The sequence below is a fragment of the Balaenoptera acutorostrata genome, chromosome 1, assembly GCF_949987535.1.
Source record: "Balaenoptera acutorostrata chromosome 1, mBalAcu1.1, whole genome shotgun sequence".
NCBI lineage: Eukaryota > Metazoa > Chordata > Mammalia > Artiodactyla > Balaenopteridae > Balaenoptera > Balaenoptera acutorostrata.
In genome coordinates, this window is record NC_080064.1 from 64,380,734 (window position 1) to 64,398,946 (window position 18,213).

The following is an 18,213-nucleotide window of genomic DNA, read 5'->3' on the forward strand; positions in this document are numbered from 1 at the left end:
GTTCTTACCTAGGAAAATAAGGACCTAAGAAAAAAGTAAAGACCTACAGCCATTTCACTTTGTAATGAATCCCACAAATCAAGGAGTCCAGCCCATATAAACTGAGCTTTCCATTAGATTTTTATTTATTCTGTCAATATCTGTCTTTTATTCTATTTACATTTAATGGAATTAGTGATATGACTGGATTTATGTTTATCATTTGTTTCCTGTTTTTCCCTTCTGTACTTTTTCCTCTTTTCCTGTCTTCTTTTAAGGTAAATGACTATTTTTTTTTTAAGAATTTCATTATAAGTGTTACAGCTCTTGTAGAATTTGTCTATCAGGTTTTCTGGTTCCCACTAGAAAAATTCCTAAAAAAAAAAACAAACAAAGAATTTCATTATAATTTATCTATTGGCTTTTTTGTTAAAACATTTTGCATTATTTTTTCTTTAGTGTTTGCTCTAGGGTTACAACATACAACTTTTCACAGTCTACTTGAGTTGATATTGCACTGCTTAATGCAAATTGCAAGAATTTCACAAGCAGTTCCATTTACCACTCCCCACATCATTTATGCTATAGTTTCATTTATGTCTACATATGTTTTAAACTGCTTAATATAAGTTATATGCTTTATTTAAACAGTCATATGTATTTTAAATTAAGAAAAATATTTTATATTTATAAGTATAAATATAATTTTAAATTCATAATTTTATATCCATAATTATAATTTCTGGAGCACTTCATTCCTTTCTGAAGGTACATACTTCCATCTGGAATCATATTCCTTTAGATAAAATAATTCTCTTTTAATGCAAGTCTGCTGGCAATTCATTTCCTTAGGTTTGTTTATTTAAATATGCCTTATTATGCTTTTACAGTTAAAGGATATTATCTTCAAATATAGACTTTTTTTTCTTTTAGCCCTCAAAATATTCCACTGTCAAGATCAGTTCCACTACTTTGACCTCCGTTGATTCTGACAAGAAATACATGGCTTTGAGATTGTTGTCCCCTGTTCTAATGTATGCTTTTCCTCTGTCTTTTTCTTTGATTGTCTTTCTTTGACTAACATGTAATTTACTTTGTATTTATTATGCTTTAGAGCCAGTGACCTTTTGAATCTGTAAATCTATGACCTTTACTAAATTTGGGAAATTTTTGGCAATTGTTTTTTCAAATATTTTTTCTGTTCCTTTTTTCCTTCCTCTGATTCTGGGGCTTCAGATGCTTATGTATTAGAAATTTTGATATTACCAGATACTTTATGCTCCATTCATTTATGGGGTCAAAACTTTTTTTCTGTGTTCTGCAAATTAGATAATTTAATTTATATTTCTTCTGTTAAGCCTATCCAGGTATTTTTTTATTTCATTTACTTTTCAATTGTTGAACTTCAAATTGAATCTTCTTTATAGTTTCTTTATAGTTTCTATAGAGATTTCATATTTGTTCCTTGATTTTAAGTATGCTTTGCTTTATAACACTGAATACAGTAATAATAGCTTCTTTAAAGTGCTTTTCTCTTAGATTTGCCATCTAGTGGTTGGTCTTTATTGATTACCTTTTGTTTGGAAGATTGGTTGTATTTATTATTTCTTAATAAATCTAGTAATTTGTGATTATGTCCTGGACATGGTGAGTATTGTGTTGAAGAAGCTCTGGATTCTTTTCTATTCCTCTGAGTAATTGTTGATTTTTGTTTTGTTTTCTTTTAGAATGCAATTAACTTAGATGGACTCATATTACAAACTTGGCCTCTATTTACCTATTTTAACCTTTTCTGGGCTGCTTGGAGTCTTTTTTATGCATGCACAGATCAGAGCTCAACCAGAAAAAAAAAAAAGAAAAAAAAACAGTAAGAATGTGAGAACTTCTTCACTCAAAGCCTTTCTTTTCTGTCAAATGTAAACGTCCCTCCAGTTTCTCTATGATTTTGCTGTGGGAGGAATGGTCTAAATAGAGCTACTTGGTAACATTTCGACATTTCCAAGTCAGTAAGGTTTTTAGTAATTTGCCTCTTAATTGTATCCAATTGAGAATCAGGGATCATGAAACTTTTGAAAAAAAACATTCCACAAGAAAGGCATGAAACAAATGGATAAATAAACTAATTAATTAATTAATTAATTAATTAACAATTAGTAAAATAATAGGTAAACAGCTTTGGGCTTGCCTGGTGGCGCAGTGGTTAAGAATCCATCTGCCAATGCAGGGGACACAGGTTCGAACCCTAGTCTGGGAAGATCCCACATGCTGTGGAGCAACTAAACCCGTGCACCACAACTACTGAGCCTGCACTCTAGAGCCCACGAGCCACAGTTACTGAGCCCATGTACCACATCTACTGAGACCCACACACCTAGAGCCCTTGCTCCACAACAAGAGAAGCCCCTGTTCTCCACAACTAGAGAAAGCCCATGTGCAGCAACGAGGACCCAATGCAGCCAAAAATTAATTAATTAATTAATTAATTAATTTTAAAAAATGTAAACAGCTTAGAAAAAAATGAAACAAGGCAGGGATAAGAATAAAATTTCCAAAATTTATAATTAATATCCACAGAGATATAAGAGAAGGTAGTGTATCCAATCATTTTAACAAATATTAACTGAAAGATGATGACAAGTATTCTTCTAAGTCAGTGAACATCACAGACCAGTATTCTTCCCTCATGGAATTTACATTTTGTTGGACAAGGCAGACCATAAATAAGATAATTAATATTGCACATTAAAAGATACTAATTACTGACCATTGAGATTATCAAAAAATAGACCATTGACAACTTGACAAGAGCAGTGGTAACAAGTGCAAAAAGTAACCTATTAGCAATAAAGACCGAATTTGCATGGGTTTAAGGGAGAATGAGATAAGGGAAAATGGAGAAACGAGTGTAGACAATTTTTCCAAGATGTTTTTCTGTAAAGTCAGAGAAAATGATCAGTCAGGTGGAGGAGAAAGTAGGGTCAAGCCAGAGTTTTTAAGATGGGGTAAATTATAGTGTGGTAATACGTTGATAATAATAATCCTGTAGAGAATGAAAAATTGATATAGGCAAAAGACTGGAGAATTGCCAGAATGGTGTCTTTGAGTATGTGAGAGGATATTGGAGTCTTTGATAGAAGCATGGGTAATTCATCCATAGCACAGATGAGAGGCAATACAGATGGGACCAGATTGTAGTATCTGAGTAAATGTGGTGCTAAGTATGAGTTTGTAAAAATCTTTAAACTAAAAAAAAAAAAAATTATCCTCAGTGAAAAAGGAAACAAAGTCTTCAGTTGAGCATGAGCATGAGAGCATTTTGGAAATATGTGTAAGGTATTGAAGAATTCATTCATCATCTATGAGAAAAAGTGAATGGATTAGGATGTATCTAGTGTGATTTCAGGGCAGTGTTAAGGACCTGGTAATAAATAGGATATAATGGAAGAGGAATATTCAGAGAAAGGAAATTTTTAGAAATTAACATGATATAATAGCAAAAAGGAAAAATTCAACTGAAGGACTAGAAAGAAAGTTGAGGAGATTTCTCAAAATATGAAACAAATAAATAGTTATGAAATAGGAAGAAAAACATTACAAAGGTAGAGGAGGTCTAATATCTAAATAATAGAAGTTCCAAACAGAAAGAAATGGGAAAACAGAGAGACGGGAATTATTAAATAATAAATAATACTAGAAGATGTCCCAGAGATTAAACATTTGCTTCCAGTCTTGAAAAGTACTGTACGAAAGAAGAGGGGGAAAAAAGAGTCAAACCAAGGTCCCATTGCTATGATACAAAAATTCAACATTGGAAGTCAGAAGGCAAAGAAACAATTTCTTCAAAATTCTAAAGGGAGTTAATTTTCTACTTAGAATTATTTACTCAGTCAAGGTAGCTATCGAATGTGAGACTGCAATAAAAACATTTTCAGACTTTCAAGGACTTAAAAAATGACTTTCCTTGCCCCCTTCCTCAAAAGCCTACTAAAATATTTGCTTCACTGAAATGAAGCAGTCATCAAGGAAGAGGAAGACTTTGGATAGTAAACAGGATGTCCATTGCAAGGAAAGGGCATCCTGCTGATGATGGTGAACAGAGATTCCAGTAAGAACGCATATATTAAGCAATCCATTCAGACTGCTGAATGAAGGCCAGGAATTCTGGCAATAATGGTTAAAGAAAAACACAAAACCCCTAGAGTTCCTGATGTGTGTGAACCACAGAACCACCAAGAATCTCACCTGACTCCTTGTAACTGCCTCTTAACTTTTCTTCCTGTTCTACCTTTCCTCCTCTGCCCTCCTCTCCAAATAGTACCCATTATTCTCAACACAGCAGCCAAGAAGATCCTTTTAAAACAAAGGTCAGATTATCACTTCTCTGCTCAAGCCCTAAAAACTTCTTTCCCTTGGAATAAAACACAAAGTCTTAAGTGGGCCCAATTTCCTAACTTTATCCCCTACCCCTCACCTCCTCACTCCCTCAGTTCTTGCTACACACGTCTCTCCAACATGCCAGGCATGCTTCCTTACTGCACTACTTCCAAGCCCGTACTCCTTTAATGTCTTCTCAAATGTTGCCTTTCCAAGGAGGTCTGTCCCAACTCCCTGTTAATAATGAAAACTGCATTCTACCCACTATGCTTACTTTTTTTCCCCCATAGCTTCCAGCCCTTCTAACATTATTGGTAGTACATTTATTTATTATAATATTGTTTATTATCTGTCTCACCAGCCAGAAAACAAGCTCCAAATGGTCAGGGAGCTTTTTATAGGATACTGTTATATCTGTTATATTGCAGATTCTCAGAGCAGTCCCTAGCAATCTAGCAGGCACTCAGCAAATTTTTCTTAGAGATTTATGTTTCTGTGAGAGTTTGAGAATGAATTAGAACAAATTCTTATGAAATTAAAAAAAACAAAAATGGCCCAGTTATTAATTCCAAGGAAATCAAAAGTTTGCATGAGAAGTAAAATACAGTGGTCCCTCCAAGTCCACAGGGGACTGGTTTAGTTTTAGCACAAACTAAAATCCATGGATGCTCAAGTCCCTTATATCCGCAGGTGCAGAACCTGAGGATAGGGAGGGCCACATAAAATCCTAGTCTGTTACCTGACCCAGCTGTGAAAATATTTACGTAGTATTAATAATGTAAACTTTGCCTATTGCTGTAAACAAAATTGAGGATATAAACTTAATTGGAAAAAGGGTAAAGGGATAGTATGAGTGTGTGTGTGTCTGTAATAAGGGAAAAAACCAAATCCTCCTATTTAATTGTAGGAAGCAAAGATATCTAACTGAAAATTCAAAAAAAAATTTTTGATAAATATTGACAGAAATTTCTTCTAGGAAGTGAAATTTGGGGAAGTTGAGTAAGGAAAGAGTTGTTTTTTCATCATACGCAAAAATAATTTTTTTAAATTGCCTACATGAACCACATCACACTTGTTAGGATGACTACTAACAAAAAGTGATAGTAACAAGTTTTGGTGAGGATATGGAGATATTAGAACCCTTGTGCACTGCTGGTAGGAATGTAAAATGGCACAGCCACTGTGAAAAACAGTATGGTGATCCTCAAAAAATTAAAAAAAGGATTACCATATGTCCCAGCAATTACATTTCTGGGTACATATCCAAAAGATTCAAAGCAGAAGCTTGAAGACATATTTATATACCCAAGTTCATAGCAGCATCTTTCACAATAGATAAAATGTGAAAGCAACACAAGTGTCCATCCACATAAGAATGGGTAAGTAAAATGTGGTATATACAAGCAAAGGAATATTATGCAGACTTTTAAAAAAGTGAAGGACATTCTAACATATGCTACAACATGAATGAATCTTGAGGAACATTATGCTAAGTGAGATAAGCCAGCCCTAAAAAGACAAATACTGTATGATTCCACTTATGTGAAGTAGCTAGAATAGTCAAAATCATAGAGACAGAGAGTAGAATGGTGGTTGCCAGGGGCTGGGGGGAGAGGGGAATGGGGAGTTAATTTTTAATGGGTATCGAGTTTCAGTGGTGAAAAATGAAGAGTTCTGGAGATCAGGGGTGGTGAGGTTGTACAACAACATGAATGTACTTAATACTACTGAACTATACACTTAAAAAGAGTTAAGATTGTATATTGTGTTATATATATATATATTTTACCACTGTAAAAAACATGAAAAAAGTACATAAATATCTTTGATTTTTTTTAAATAAATGAATACATATTTTTAAATGCAATTCATTATTGTATTAACTATTCTTCCCTGTCATAACCATAAGCTGTGTTTACTCAATACACATGGATCAAAATCACTAAATAATTTAAACCCCTGCTTTATTTTGAGATCCAGAGCACTGACAAACTAGTTTAGTCAATCTGTAACATAAGATATGATCCATTTATTTAATCATACCTAATCTCTAAAGCTGTGTACAGAGGCCACAAAAAATAATAAAATAGATCATAGTCTATTAAATTGATTAATGATTAAAAATCATAGGTTGTTAAAGCAGATAAATATAACCATCTATGTCTAATTTACATGAAATTTGTCTTGATTATAATCCATCTAATTCATATGTCTCTTACATGGGACAGGTAGGTTTATAAGGGGATGACATACATGTGGGATATACATGGTCATCACTTAGATTTGATTTAGCCTGAGCTCCAAATTTACCCTCTCACTCAAATGACAATGTAATAAAACATGAAAATTCCTAAGACTAAGATTCCAGGACATTAAAAGTGTGGAGCAAAATTAACTTCTGAAAGACAATGGAAATGAGGAAAACTCAAAAACAAGGAATCAGTTTAATATTGGTAAATTTCTGCAAGTATTCTGTAGAGGTACTGCTTAGCTTCAGTGTTGAATCTACTAAGTGAACTAAAATGGAGAATGAAGTGCATTGTGGCAGCCTGATGACAAGCTTACCATCTCAATGCTCAAAATACTTTATAGCTTTTCAACTGGCCTGTGGAGAGAGGTGAATGTATTAGTTAAGGTAAAGATGGTTTTTACAATCTCAATTTTATCCTCTATGAATTGGGTTTACAGAGAAAAAAAATTTTCAGTAAGCTTAATCATAGACCAAAATACCAATAAGAAGTACATTCTCTTTACCTTATATTTGAAAGGTCAGCTATCCATCATATATCCTTCTCTGCCTTGAAGACATCATGAGATCACACAATCTCATTTTGCTTGACTTACTCTGGATTTATTACTTTTCTATCAGTGGAACACATTTTATAGTATGCTGTTCATATAAGCTGATATGCACCTACCAGGAAAATATCCTACTTCTTTAAAGATTTCTCTCTCTCTTCTTAATAAGAGAAGCTCTGGCATTCTTCATTTTCTGATTTCGTTGGCCATCCCTTTTTATCTCACCTGGTGTTATGTATGTCTAGTTGCAGTCATATGTGAAATTCTACTTTGGTTCATGGTACAGCAAAAATACAATATGTGCTCTTATTCATTTAGCATAATTTTAATTAACAATCATTACATGCAAAGTTCTGTGGTAGATATTAATAAAAGAATGTGCATCGTATGTTATATGAAGTCTCAATATAATTAATAATACATTTTCCCAAAAATGAAATGGATCTACCTTAGAGGTAGTTTACTATCACCAGACATGTTGCACATTGGCTAGATAACTAATTTTCACAATCATAGATGAGTAATTTTTCTAGGTTATAACATAAGGAAGAGAAGAATCAATCACAGAGTAAAATGAGATATTGTGTAGTAAAGAATTTAAACTTTGCTTCTAGGAGATAATCTCTAAGCCCTTGGAATGTCAAGCCTGATAGGAATATTTTTGTATGCCTAGAAGCCTTTTATTTTGGGGGGGCCATGCTGCACAGCATGTGGGATCTTAGTTCCCTGACCAGAAAATGAGAAGGAGAGAGAGATGGGTAAATCCAGGGAAAAGGCAGGAATGCTATAACCATCTATAAAAGCGGGGGGTGGAGGGGTGTGGCTTCTGAAGATGAACTAGAGCTTGTGAGGAAGGGCTTCACCTTTCTCTTTATATCATGCAAAAAAGAAATATTGAAAACAAAGCTAGTTTATTTTCTTATTTCCATTTTTCTAATAGGTTAAATGCTAAACTTATTAAGAGAAAATCTAACAAGAGAGTAACAGTGTTGTTTTTGTGAAATTGGACCCATGGTAATTTATCTTATGATTTATAGTCATCTGTAGTTTTCACTTTTTCTACAATAAGCTTATGCGTTAAATAAAATTTTATAAGAAGCTTTCTTGGCAAAACCTGGAAAAACAATGAAGATTATTGCTAGATCTGAATATAGTACGATTATATCTCCTACCTTATTTATCTTTAAAGTAAATGGATTGTGATGCAGGTCATAATTTTGTGTTTAATTGCCACTTATGTATATTTCTGGCACTGGAATCAAAATGGATGTAATAAAGAAAATTTTCATATCTTCTGTATAAATAATTAGAAAGTGTCCCTCTGAGCTTCTCTGCCATCAAGTGTAGATGCAATGTTTATATTTTAAGTGTCTGTTATAATAATGTAAAAATTTATCTTTTTTATCCCCACAGTGCCTGGACTTGTGTTAGGTACACATAGGTTTAATAAAAGTTTATTGAACCACAGCATAATTGAATAACTGTAAAACTCAAATCAGTTTTTAAAAAGGGGAGTTTAATTCCCCTAGGGAGTTTTTTTCTGAAACAAAATTTTACAGCTCAAGGGAAATATCCATTTTGGAGTTAAACTCTTTATGGCTAGAACTGCATGGGGTGTAGTGATAAATATGTTTCCTTAAGGTTGCCTTTGTCTAACTGTTAGCAACTCACCGGGTGACTGCAACTGTGGAAAAATATTTAGTTCTTTAAACATTTCAGTCAGTGTGGTAGTTATTTACACGATGACAAATAGCAAACATTTCTCCATAGTTTTCGGCCTTTTTCTTAATAGGTTTTCCAGTGGGAGTGCGAGCTCCTATTTAGTCAATACTTAGTCAATGTTATTTTTCTAATTATACAATATGACTAATTTTAAATGCCTTAACTTTTAATCAAATTATCTTTTTGCCACAGCATGACTACCTTTTCAAATGCATAGTTTCAAATTTTCCCCAGTCTATAAAGTCTAGTCAAATGCCATTTCTCCATGGAGCTTAATTATTTCTCCTTATTCAGAAGTGATTTTTCTTTCCTTTGAAAATTCATAATACTGTCTTTTATTTACATTTGAATACGGCTTTATTACAACCTGCTTTCATCTATTATTTCTTTTAAGTCCTCTATTATTTATTTATATTCATCAATTTATTCAATAAGCATTGAGTGCATTCTATATGGCAAGTACCATTTCTGAGCACTGAAGAAATCATAGTGAACAGGAAGAGGTCCCCATCTTTAAGGAGTTTGCCATCTGAGTTTTGCATTTAGTGTATTCCTACTTATGCTAACGTTACTCTGGTCTTCCAATACTAGAATGAAAACATCTTGAGGAAAGAGATTTAGTCATATTTATCCTTGGATAACCCTTTGCTCATCAGAGGGTGCTCTACGTAATACGCATTACGATATCTATTTGAGGAATGGATAATTTATACTTATACAATATTTTATCCTTTACCAAATATACTGTTAATACATTCTCTTTTAATTTTCATTACAACTACGTGAGATATATAAAATTAACTCTATTTTAAAGATCTTAGTCAAATTCCAGTGTTCATTCATTTATACCTTAAAGTATATAGAAAATTTCCTAAGATTTCTTACATTGTGAAAACTGTAAAAATCTGTAATTCAATGGTCAAGAAATCAGAAGTTATATAGGTTAAACATTGTGATCATTTTTTCTCCGTAAATAGAAAATGTAAGAATGCTGACTATTAAAATTATTTGCAAATAGGCATAAATGCCAAATAACTAGGCATGTTCAAAGAATTTCTCACAGAAATGGCCATGAAAAAGCCTGGAAGTAGAAACTGCTGAGATAGATGTCCAATGTGATAAGGCATTCAATGTGTAATGTTATTATTTTTATTGCAAATACTTGACCTTGTAATTACCACAGAACATATAGAGAAGTAATAGGCTAGCTTTTATTACTATATTTTAAAATGTCGATCATTATAGAATACAACCAGCACAAAAAATAAGAAATTCAGTCATTGAATTAGTTCACAGATAATAGTCGAATACTAGCTTCTTGAGATTAGAGAATATGTCCCAGTTTTCTATACAACCCATAGCTTTCCTGACATTGCACTCTTCTTGATTACTTTTCTTGGTCCCTAGCATCTACTCTCTGTCTCCCAAGCTAGTCCTTCCAACCTGCATGTGACCATGAAAAGTTGAAGCTTCTCAGAGTTCTGTGCCAAACCTCTTGTCTTCTGCCTTATTTTTCTACAAAGGTAATCATAACCACTCCCATAATTTTAAATACAAGTCCATAGGCCCATAATTGCCAGGTTTCTAGCTCTAGCACTGGTTCATTTTCTGAGTTTCAACTTGCAGAATGACTTAGGGACTAACTTACAAAAAAAATTTCCAAAGAATACTCTTCAAAGAATTATTTATGGCCCATTCTGGCAGATATTCTAATTGCACCAAGTCATAGAGTATTGTGTATGCTATTGTAAGACACTGGTTTTTCCTTCAAGTGAAATGGTGAAAGCAGAGGACTGATATGATATGGTTTATGTCTTGGCTGCTGTGGTGACAAGAAACTATATGTGGGGTTAGGGGTGGGGGAGCCAGGTCAGGGAGAGGTGGGTTCAGGATGATAAGTTAGGGACCATTTAGTAGTCTAGCCATAATCCAGGAAAAGGCTGATAGCTGATGTCACTTAGACCAAGGTGATAGCCTTGGAAGTGAAAGAAGTGCCCTGATTCTAAATATATCAGAGGTTGAGCAGACATAGTTTGCTGATGCAAGTATTACAAAAAGAGAGTAATTAAGGATGAATCTAATATTGTTGGCCTAGGTATCTAGAAATTTGGAGTCATCATTACTGAGATAGGGAAACCTGCAGAAAAAAATAGCTGGGGGTAGATAGGAAGTGGCTGTGATGGGTTTTACTTTGGACTTGTTAAGTTTTAGGTGCCTATTAGATATCCAAGAAGGAGATATAGAATAGGCAGTTGGATATTTGACTCTAGAGTTAAAGAGAGATGTTCAAATTAAAATATAGATATGGGAGTCATCAGATGGGTTTCAAAGCCATGAGATTTGATGAAATACCCTTTCAAGTGAGGATAGGCAAGAAAAGTGAATCTCACTTCTTTGTGACTCACCCCTTGACACCATTCAGAACAGACCCAGATCAGACTATGGAGAGACCACAAAAGCCAGTGCAATTTTGACTCTTAATGTTAACTTGACCTATTTCACCTACTAACAAATAAGACCTGGAGAAAATCCAGATCATAGTTGGATACTTGAGTACATATGTTTCTCATTTACTAGACTAAGATCTCCTTGAAGCTAGAAATTATATATTTTTTATTAATCTCTGAATCACTATGCTTATTTCTTGAATGTATCAAATGTCCAATAATTGTTGGGTTAAACTGAATTGGAAAATGTTCCTAAAGCAAATGCTGTTGATGCCCAGCCAGATCACCTTTGCAGGTCTGGTTCACCCATGCCTCAGCTTTTTCAGTGTTGGTTACTAATGGCTCAAACCTGCACTCTTCTCTGGAGGCTCATCCTTGGCTAATGGGAACTACCTTACAGGGAGGTTCCTGGAAGATTTGCCCCAGTCCCTCCCAAGGGCCACCAGTAGCCCATGGCTGACTTATGGAGAACATAACATAACAACCCAGAACCTTTGTCTGGTGTAATTCATGTGCCAGAACTCCCAGTAAGGTCAGGCCTGGGTTGCATTTCTCCTGAAATGCACATTTCTGCATAGCTTCTTCCCCTGCCTTATCACACTGGTTTCTCCTTCAATGAGTCACTTGCACAAGGGTTTCTGCCACAGACCTTATTTCTAAGTAACTGGACCTAAGATAATAGTCACAGATAAAGATTTTTGACCCCTAAAACATTTCTCTAATCTAAGTGCATTTGTACTTAATCTTTAAATTATTCAACCTTTCTAGTTTGGGGAGTGGAATGGAGAAGAGTTTTTTATTCTGTATATTCTTCTCAGCCTTACTTATATAAATGGGACCTCAAGTCATCACTTTTTCTCCCCATCTACCACCTCACCAAAGTTCCATGTTCTTTTTTCCAAGATAGGCAGCTACACTTAGTTGAATGCACAGACGTGTATGCTGTGTAAATTATAGCAAGAATACCACACAAAGAGTTTAGGAAATCTTTGTAATATTTTAAAACCTCTGGTGTTTAGTTAAAGATTCACTATGCTATTGTAAGAAATATTTATTTTGGTAGACAAAGCCAATATCTTGTGCCTCAACCTCATGATTTTATTTTTGTCTTTTCTTTTATCTCAGTAAATCATGGGTCACTATGTTCTGTCCACCTGACCGTCTGTTCACATGTATGTAGCATGCAACATGTGCCCCACACTGCTTACAGAGTCATGGAAAAATATCAGACTCCAGTCTTTCTTCTTGGAAAGGGAGGTGAGGAAGAAGAGAAAGTGAGAAAAACACAGAGACCAGGGAGGAAAAAGAAAAAGGTATGAGGGAGGAAGGATGGCTGAGAATGACAGGTTCCTGGAAAGCTGACATCTGAGAACTGAAGCATGACATTTAACTGGTGGACTGTACTGTACGAAACTACTTTCCTTGACCCAGAGAATTCCTCTTTGGTCAGGAAAATAATAAGAACTGGAAAATATCTCCCTTGGCAATGCTCATATACATATCTTAAGTTAAATGAAAGAAAACTAAAAGAGACAGCTCACATTGTGAGGAGACAGTGTGGAGACAGTAACTTAGTGAGGAAAGAATGTAAATGTTTTCAAACTGTTAAAGGTTAGATGTAAAGAAAAGACTCCACTGGCAAGCCTAACAGTGTCAGCGATTTTGTCGAGGCAGCTTGTCTGGCTGTGGACCTTGTATGGCACTGTGCAGTCACTGGTTGGAGCAGGCAGCTCTTTTTCATTAGTGTTTTTTAGTCTCTGCTCTGCTAATGTAAAGGTAAATCTATTTTTATCTTCTCAGCTGTATCTATTGATATTTAATGACACACAGCTCAACTTTCAGTACAACTAAAGATATTACTCCTCTCAGGATTATTGGTTTTCTTTTTTGTTCCATCTATACTGAACAATGAGATCATCGCAAAAATCTTATGCTACTTTAATGATGGTGTAAATTTATTGGCATTTTCCCCTTCAGGTGGGAGAACTCAAAGTGAAGCTCTGGAACCTCTGGAGAGAAACATTTTCATCTCTTCATAGACCAGCCTGGTACACCCCACAGTCACCTTCTCGTCATGCATTCTCTCTGCCCAAAAGATAAAATAACAATCTTTTGTGTTCAGAAGGTGGCACGCTGAGAGAACCTGCCCTTTCCTAGATTAAATATTAGAAGTTTCAGGAAAAGGTCCCAGGTCCTTAGAAATCTCAGCTTCTCTAATAAGGAATGTGAGGGACATGAAGAGAAGACCGCCAGCAACCCCCCAGGAACATTATGTTTCCTTACAAAGAATTAATGGTTTGTACTGAGATTCCTCACCTTTTTTTATTTTTTAACATATTTATTGGAGTATAATTGCTTTACAATGGTGTTTTAGTTTCTGCTTTATAACAAGTGAATCAGTTATACATATACATATATCCCCATATCTCTTCCCTCTTGCGTCTCCCTCCCACCCTCCCTATCCCACCCCTCTAGGTGGTCACAAAGCACCGAGCTGATCTCCCTGTGCTATGCGGCTGCTTCCCACTAGCTACTTATTTTACATTTGGTAGTGTATATATGTCCATGCCACTCTCTCACTTTGTCCCAGCTTACCATTCCACCTCCCGGTATCCTCAAGTCCATTCTCTAGTAGGTCTGCGTCTTTATTCCTGTCCTGCCCCTAGGTTCTTCATGCCCATTTTTTTTTTTTTTTTTTTTTTTAGATTCCATATATATGTGTTAGCATACGGTATTTGTTTTTCTCTTTCTGACTTACTTCACTCTGTATGACAGACTCTAGGTCCATCCACCTCACTACAAATACCTCAATTTCGTTTCTTTTTATGACTGAGTAATATTCCATTGTATATATGTGCCACATCTTCTTTATCCATTTGTCTGTCGATGGACACTTAGGTTGCTTCCATGTCCTGGTTATTGTAAATAGTCCTGCAATGAACATTGTGGTACATGACACTTTTTGAGTTATGGTTTTCTCAGGGTATATGCCCAGTAGTGGGATTGCTGGGTCATATGGTAGTTCTATTTTTAGTTTTTTAAGGAACCTCCATACTGTTCTCCATAGTGGCTGTATCAATTTACGTTCCCACCAACAGTGCAAGAGGGTTCCCTCTTCTACACACCCTCTCCAGCATTTATTGTTTGTAGATTTTTTAATGATGGCCATTCTGACCAGTTCCTCACCTTCTTTTAATACTTATGCCACAGTCAGGTTTCCAAGAAATACAACATAAGGCATATTCCATAAAAATACACAGTATTATTTCTCTACACAGTTCTGTCCTGGAAACTCTTCTAGGAATCTGAGATGAGAATCTAGGAAGAAACCTGAAGGTCCTTGTTCTCCATTAGTTCTAGGGCTGACCTAAGACATGAGGTCCTTTTAGCCCCCCACCCCCCACCAGCTTTTATGTTTTTCAATATTTAAATCCTGCAGAATCCTCTTAATCCTGCAATAGAAAGACGTTAACAATAATAACCTTGAGTGTGTTTGTACCTGAGGGTATGGTTTCACATCTCTTCAAATTCTTCTGATTTTCATCTCCACTAAATGAGTATCCATGAAGGCAGAAGAAGAAAAAAAAACATGTGACAAGGTCAAGAGGAGGAAGTTCTACTCAGTAGCCTTTACTAATATTTGTTAAGCTGTTTACAATGTTCTAGGTGCTGTGCCAAGTATTGTATATGTATTATTTCAGGTTATCCCCACCTATTATAATATACGTATATTATTATCCTTTCTTATCTGAATTGAAGACTAAGACCCGAAGAGGATCAATAACTGGCCCACAAATACACAGACAGTAAGCGGCAGAGCCAAGTGTGAATCCAGAAAGCCTGGCTCCAGAGCCTTTCTGCTCAATCACGAATTTGAGATAAAAGTTGTTACTCTTCTAACATGGAAGACATTTCTTTCAAGTCTTAACTTTTATCATCAAAATTAATGCAAACTTTGCATGTGACATCTTTTATTGTTTTCATTAGAAAAACACTTTCTTACCTGACTTTTTCATTAGCAAGTAAGATGCTGTTTCATTTTTAAAATCAACTTCCAAAATCTTGCTGAATGGAAATATGTGGACCCTGCATATCAAATTCTCTGCCCATACATAGATGCAAATTTGATGCAGAAAATGAAGACCAGTTGGTGAAAGAACAAATGAATAAGTGTATATATTTGGTGGTGGTCCTTCATTGTGCATTCCCAGGAATTGGATCTGGCATAGCTTAAGAAGCAAGGCAAGGTCACTTTCCTCTGACTAAAATCTTTCAGTGGCTTCCCGTTGTCTCAAACATGAAGTCCCTACTATGGATAATACAGTCTTTCATGATCAACTTCTGGCTGCTTCTCCAGCTTACTATCTAACTCTAGTCATACCTCACATCACCCCCAAATGCATACTCTATTCTTTAGTTAGTTCTGATTGTTTACTAAATTCCTGTTCATGTCCAGGGCACTTTTGCAGCTCTCTTGTTTATGGTCCTTAATGTAGACAAGTGCCCCCTCCAAGGAACCTGAGTGAGATTGTAATAGGAGCAATGACTTGGTTAGATTCAGGCAAGCCCATATTATTGCTTTCAGTGAATGTACTTCCACTTTATAATACATCTTAAACTACGTAAATTGTTCCTAGCTTTAGCTAATTTCTTGTTTAATTAACTTAGAATACTCAAATTTTATAAACATAGAGTACTTATATACTTCTTTTGGACGGCGTTTCTGAATCATCTTCTGGACTGCCACATCCAACATTCTTGATGGGAGGAGCAATATCTGTCTGCTGCTCACTGTCATTAGTAACCCATTTTATATGTAGGGAGAAAAAATAAGGTTTGCTAAATAGTTTATTGGGAAAAGCAACTCTTCTCCTTTGGCGTAAGTTTTGCAAAAGTAACAGAGGGAGAGAAAATGCAGATTGTAGAGAAGAGGCCAGTATCTTCTCTCATAATTTTGTGTATCCATCAGGGTCACAGGAGATAGATGGCACACTCAAATTAAGTAATTTGTGAAGGACTTAATAAAGATGCAGTGTTTACAAAAGTAGTGGTCATAACCACAAAGTAGGACTAGTGCAGTACCCTGGTGATATAACAGTGGGGCACCAAGAAGGTAAGCTTACCAGAACTTGGGGAGAGAGATGTGAGGAGAGGTCTGTGTGACCTTCACCAAAGGATTCGGCCTACTCACAGTGTGTCCACAGGGAGTGGGTTTACTCACTCCTCTCCCTTCCTTCAGTCTCCAGCCAGTGCTCCTGAGTGGCTAAGTAGAACTAGAATCCAGAAAGAGAGCAAAGAAGGTCATCCAGGTAGTTCTTACAGGTATGTCTCCTGTGGCACAGACCAGGACAGAGAAAGCTAAAGAGTAGATCTGGAAGGCCAAGCAGAAGTTCACCAATCCAATCTAGTTTCTGGTTGAGTCTCCAACCTACTATTGTTGAATACCCTTTAAATCTATAGGAAGAGATCATAATGAATTCAGATCAAGCCGTCAATTACCCACCTCCAGGCCCTTTTACTGAAGTCAATGACTCTGCCTCTATGTTAGAGGCAGAGACTGTGTGTCTTCTAAGGTTGACAGCTGCCGCCTGTGCATTTTCAAATGCCCCTTACTGTCACGCTATCACTACTTACTACACAGTTTTGTAGAGTTGGGGGAAGATGTGTGATTTCACTGCCTCTTCCCATCATTTAGAATTTTTATGTTTTTGCAGTCATAACTCCTCACCCTACCAAATGGTCCCATCAATATGTGATTTCCCCAAGAAGATGGATTATCCTTTCAATAGATCTTTGAAGTATAGTTGATTTACAGTGTTGTGTTAGTTTCAGGTGTACAGCAAAGTGATTCAGTTATACATATATATATATTTTTCAGATTCTTTTCCCATTTAGGTTATTACAGAATATTGAACAGAGTTCCCTGTGCATAGGTTCTTGCTACTTATCTATTTTATATATAGCAGTGTGTACATGTTAATCCCAAAGTCCTAATTTTTCACCCCCCCACTTTCCCCTTTGGTAACCATAGTTTTTTTCTATGTCTGTGGGTCTATTTCTGTTTCCAATACAAGTTCACTTGTATCACTTTTTTTAGATTCCACATATAAGTGATATCATATGATATTTATCTTTCTCTCTCTGGCTTACTTCACTCAGTATGATAACCTCTGGTCCATCCAATAAATATTTTCTTAAATAAAAATAATATGAAATGTCCTTACTCCATTTTTTAAATCTTTGACAATGAGAAGAATTTACCCTAATAAAATAATGTTTACATTTGTTCAAGTGTGGCCAAACCAATTTTCACCTCTCTGTCAAGGCCTCTGTATTAATATAGATTTCTTATAAATAGAATCTGATATTATGTTACAGGCTAAGACTTTATTGGGAGGTACAATCTCAGGGCAGCAAGGGTAAGGGAGGGAAGAAGATAAATCAAATAAAAGTATGCATTTCCAAGCTACCTGTGTTATGGTCATATGGAACATGTAGGATAGCTTGAAGGGAGCCTTGGGGCTTTGCAACAGTTGCCAAGGGAAAGAAAGGAGAAGGATTTATCTTCAGGCTTCTTGATTTTGTCTCCTGTTTCTCAGTGTCCCACGATTGACCACACGTATATTAACTCCAGGTAATATCAACTAGACACCCCAGAAAGCTACTAGGGAAGTCAGGCCCCATGTTCTACAGTATGATCCCTTATCTAAGGCCAGAATGGTGGGAGAAGCCGGAGTCTCTTCAGGGATGTTTATGTTTGGCCTGGACTCTTTCACTGCTAAAGGTCTCATTGTGTTGGGGCAAAAAGAAGCCAAGCCAGAAACTGACCTTCACCCAGGGGTGGCAAAGGCAGGCAGCAGCGTTAGGAAATGAGGTAACATGACTCTCCATT

At 35.7% G+C, this 18,213-nt stretch overlaps 1 non-coding gene across 1 annotated transcript; it reads left to right on the forward strand.

Annotated features, from left to right (window-relative positions):
* Nucleotides 1-292: 292 nt before the first annotated feature.
* On the forward strand, nt 293-357 carry LOC114238024 (U7 small nuclear RNA). The gene has a single exon (XR_003623463.1). It is a non-coding gene; the product is annotated as a U7 small nuclear RNA (small nuclear RNA).
* The last annotated feature ends 17,856 nt before the right edge of the window (nt 358-18,213 follow it).